The sequence below is a fragment of the Aythya ferina genome, assembly GCF_964211825.1.
Source record: "Aythya ferina genome assembly, chromosome: 1".
In the NCBI taxonomy this organism is placed as follows: domain Eukaryota; kingdom Metazoa; phylum Chordata; class Aves; order Anseriformes; family Anatidae; genus Aythya; species Aythya ferina.
In genome coordinates, this window is record NC_140296.1 from 99,015,826 (window position 1) to 99,021,270 (window position 5,445).

Genomic DNA, 5,445 nt, shown 5'->3' on the forward strand with positions numbered 1-5,445 from the left:
GGCAGGGGACGGTGAGGGGAGTGGTGTGAGGAGGGGCCCTGTAACAGACAGCAAGGGGAGAGGAGGAGAGCAGGAATGTGGTGACCCAAGTTCCTGAGCCAATATTCCCCTTCAGCCCACAGAGAGACCATTGGAAAAGGTATCTTCTTGCAGCCCATGGATAGGATCACAGTGGAACAGATAGGTATTTCTGAAGGGAAATACAACCTGTAGAGAGGTTCTTGAAGAAACTGCAGTCCATGGAGACCCCATGTTGAAGAAGGTTTATTCTGAAGGGCTGCAACCCATGGAAAGGGCCCATGAGAGCCAAAAAAATAACGTGTGAGAATGAAGGAACAGCAGAGGGAAACAGCCACGGTGTCCTAGTTCAACCTGGACAGTAGCTAGGCACCACACAGCTGTTCACTCACACTCCCCTCTCCCTTTCTGAGATGGGGGAGACAATTGGAAAAAAAAAAGCTTCTGGGTTGAGATAAAGACAGTTTATTACAACAGAAAATAAAGGAAAATAATAATGATAATAGTATTGGTACTAATAATGTGTACAAAAAAAGTGATGCACAATGCAATTGCTCACCACCCACTGACTGACGCCCAGCCTATCCCCGAGCCAAATCCAGCCCCCCCATGTTAATTGCTCAGCATGACATCATATGGTATGGAATACCCCTTTGGCCAGTTCAGGTCAGCTGTCCTGGTTCTGTCCCCTCACAGCTCCTGCTGCACCCCCAGCCTGCCCACTGGCAGGACAGTGTGAGAGGCTGAGAAGTCCTTGGTTTAGAAAAAGCACAGTTCAGCAATAACTAAAACATCACTGTGTTATGAGCATTATTCTCACCCTAAATCAAAAACTCAGCACCATACCAGCTACTAGGAGGACAGTTAACTTTATCCTAGCCAAAACCACAACACATGGACTGGAAATAAAAGGTTGAGGTGGAAGTAGTGGAAAGAAAGGTGTTCTTTTAATTTGTCTGTTTTTCACTGTCCAAACTCATTTTAATTGGCAGTAAATTAATCTTCTCAAGTCTGTTTTTACTGTAAAGGCATGCTATTTTATTTTAACTCATATTTTCCATTTTCTCCCTTCATCCTGTTGAGGAGGGGGAGTGAGAGCGGGGTGGGCATCTAGCAACCAGCCAAGATCCAAGATCAAACCAAACAATTAATAACTCTCTGAGTCAAATGTAGTCATGCAACAACCTGAGCTTGCTTTATTTATTTATTTATTTATTTTGGTGTGTGTGTGTGTGTGTGTCGTAGATTTCTCATTATTTTTATTAATCACCTTTATTTTTCATCAAAGTTTTACATTTTGGTGTTGTTTTATGTAAAAATGGTTGCACGTGATCTCCTATAAATGCTACTCTGACAAAAAGGATCGGGAAGAAAGTTTTGTGCACCATACAAAACCAGTATAAACTACATTAAGAAAGTTGCTTGAAAATGGCTTAATCATTGTTTATTCACATCAGAACTAATGGAAGTAAATCTCAAATATCTTTCTTTCCCTTTGTAATAAATAGCTCAGTCTTCAAAATAGGACTATAATCAAAGTTTACAATTTATTAAAGGAATAGAGGTAAGCAAACAGCGCTGGGTGTGCCGGGAGTCTCTGCTTCACCAAGACACACACCAGTTACATCAAGCAGCTGATTTTTATGCTCCTAGGCTGATACATATTCATTACTACTTCTAAAAAAAACAGGGTTATTATAATTAGTTTCCGGAATCCAAACCCTCCTACTGGAGCATGTGTATCAGTCTCCCGTGGTCCCTCTGGGGGATTCTGGGGGTCTCTCATGCTGAAGGCTCAGAGTCTTCCTCCCTCTTGTCCTTCTCCTTTGTCCAACTTGGCTGTATGTCAGAGACTTGTGCAACATCCCCTGCAAGCTTTGTCTTTTAGTTGTTCTTCAGTTCTCCCCATCTTCTTAATCTCCTGGCCAGATATCAGAGACTTGCATAGTGTCCCATGCAATAGTCATCATAGTTATTAGTTATTCTGAAACCCCCCAGATATCAGAGACTTCAAGGAAAAACCTACAAATGCATTTCCCTTCGAGCTCTCTATTGACACGAATTGCTAAAACATTCCTTTGCAAGATACAAGAACTATCTACATTAACCACTCTGTTTTTCTTAGACTTGTGTTTATACAAGGGTATGTAAGAGAAGGTCACACTCATCATACCATGTGGCCCTAGCACTGTTCCATACTGACATGAATCAGATGAACATATCTCACACCTTTTTCTTAATACTACTTCCAATAAACTTTATGAGCATTTCAAACACATGACAATACCATGTGTATGCAGAGTGGTAGACATTGTAATTGAATGCAATGAAAGAGAGACTAAAAGTGTCAAGAAAGAAGAGTAATCAGAGATTAAGCTTTACAAGACTAGGCCACTAGTTTCTGTCAAGCTCAGATAGGAAGGGGTAAAAAGTAATTACTATGTAATGGCATTTCAGTGACTTGCAAAAAATAATGTTGGTAGAATGGAAACAGTTGTCAGTAGAGCTGCCACACTGTGAATTATTTCACCTATTCGGCTCTCCTGAGATAAGGCATCATAATTTGTGTGGTGAAACAAGAGGAGACTGGAGAATAGAGACAGGCTTGCTTCACTCACCACATGAAGATCTGAAGAGTAAAACAGCACAAGGATGGCTTGAGGAGCTCTCTATCATTATCCACTGCCATGGATAAACTCATCAAATTTAATAAAGGACTTTGCCTGCAAAGTTTTGAATCTAGATTCTACACTTAAAAATCTTTAAATACAAAGCATTCAATTTTTGTTATCAGTGGAAGTGTTGCTCAGCTGATGAAAAACATCTCTTTATGTTCTGTGATTTACATTGCAGCTGTCCCAAGAGAGGCATAAGGTCTTACTTTTCACTGACAATTGACAAGCACTGTCATCTTTAGCAAGATGTAGTGGGTGCTTAGTTGTTTTCAAGTCATAAAACATAAATTTCATTGTGATATCACCTAATAAATTATGCAATGCAAGCATTCTTTTTATTGTTAGTGCATTCATGCTACATATAAATAAACTGTTTCAAATTGTCTTAACTTGTCTAGTAATGATCAACTGGCACTTCGCATAAAATAATTAAATAGACTTAAGAACTGTACATCTGCATAGATCTGCTTTACCTACTCTGCAGAAGAAAGAGGTAGTTGTTTTCAGTTTCAGATAAGTACTATACTCACCTGCTGTGCACATCCACACAATGTTAAGCTTTATTGTAGTCTAAGGTTATGGATCAATCATTCAATGTTGCATATTATTATATTTATAAAGCTAAGTATATTTATTTTAGAGATACTTAAGGAGTAATATGACACCAAGAGTCCCAGACTTCACAGAAAAGCTTAACACACACACACACACACACAAAAAAAAAAAAAAGTAATCCTCAAGCTCACCCAAAAGAGAAAAATAGAAAAATGTTGGGGGAAAAAAAACTAACTAATAATAATGCTACTGTCGCTGTCTTCTGCAAAACTAGAAATATTTTCACTTTCACACAAACCAGAGTACTACTATATTCTTTTTTCAAGATGTTTTTTTTGGGGGGGGTATTCATACATCATTCTCACTTCTCTCTATCCCCTCTTTCTTTCATCATGTTAATAGAAACTGTTGGGTGGCAGACATTAACACAATCATGACTATTAAAGCAAACTGATTCACTGTGCACATTCCAGCTCCCCAAACCTTAATTAACTAAGGGCAGCTGAATCTCATAGGTCTGAGCCAGTATTAGCAGTCTCTTTCTCTCTCTCTACATTCGGTTTACTAGTGGCAGTGCAGATATTGAAGAAACAGAAAAAATATTTCATAAACACAAAGCATATAAAGTAATATTTTTTTTTTGTATTTGCTTATGTATATATGTATATATACGTATATGTATATATGTATATATATACAATGCAAAATATTGTAAGTATTGTAGTAAGTGATATGAAATTTAAACATTTGACTCAGCTTTCTACAATAGTAATCCACTGTTTGTAGTAGGACACAGTCCTGAAATTATATATGGGACTAAATTGCTTTGGGCCTGAAAATTCTCTCTGATTCCCTGATCTACTTTTTGTATAACTTCATCTAGTAAGCTAATGTGAGATGATAATGGTAATTGTATTTATTAAAGTATCTCTTACAAAACAAATGCAATGGTATTAAAGTCTGATAGGAAAATGGGATTCATAAAGGGTGCCCAGAGAGAAAAATGGGCCACAGTCTGCAGCATCTGTGAAGCAAATAAAATGCAGAGGCTGTTCAATCACCAGCTCATCATGGATAAAACTAGAATAATCTGGATAAACCATAGACAAACAATTTATTTCATAACAGCTATAAACCAAGGACTCTTAATAGTATTTTTAACAATTGTATGGGCTTCAGACTACCACAGGTCTTTAACCTCTCTGCAAAACTGAGATTAAAGTTAGGGATTAAATCCAGGAGAAATGCTTCACTTTTAGGCAGTTCTTATATCAAACTAGGATTAAATACACAGTAAGAGTTTCCATTAATAGAAAGACAATATCTATGAGGGATGATGGACAAAGGAATTAAGAGTAATCAAATGAAATCTTTCATAAATTATACTTAGGTTCAAATTTTGTTTTGTCTGTCAGGCCAGACTTAAGGTTAGGATTAGATTTTGCAGAAGAAATACGGGGCTACAAGGTGAATAGGATACTTAAGAAGCACCTATAAAATAAAATGAAATAAAGGGTTACCAACAGACATCTTCAATGAATTATACATGAATTTTTACAGGTCACGGTTAGGGTAAAAGCTGAGGGAAACCGAAAGAAAAGAGGTACAATAAAAAGGGATTTTATAAGGAGTATCCAAAGTAAAGCAATTACGAGTTATGAATTCTTCAGTGAATGTTATTTGAGTTTGAATCCAGCAGGTTAGTGGGTTGCCAACGTATATCAAGGGCTCATGACAAGCATCTCTGATGATTCACAAAAGGCATTAAGGCATAGAGAGGCTTTTGGCCTTTGTGTAAAAATGAAGCTAGGGTTAGGATATATTTTAGAAGAAGGGCAAGTGGAAGAATAATACCAAACATTCTAATGGACTGTATATATAACAGGTTGATGTGAAATGTCAAGAATAAATTGCAGAGAAATCTTGCATTTTATATGGGGTTTCTGGCATTCAGTCTCTGTCACGCTCAGGGAATGAAAAGGTCTGTGCAAGATAGGCTCTCTCCTGCCCAGTAAATGAGAAGAATTCTGCTCATTATCTCTGCCTGGCAGATTCTTCCCAGGAGCAACTGATGAGTAATTTGACAGGAACTGAGTGTATACAGGAGACCAGACCTGATCAGCTCCAGAGTACACTTGCGGCAGTGCTCATGTGAGACAGTGCTCCCCTCCCCCAGGGCACACAGTGGTCTATTCTG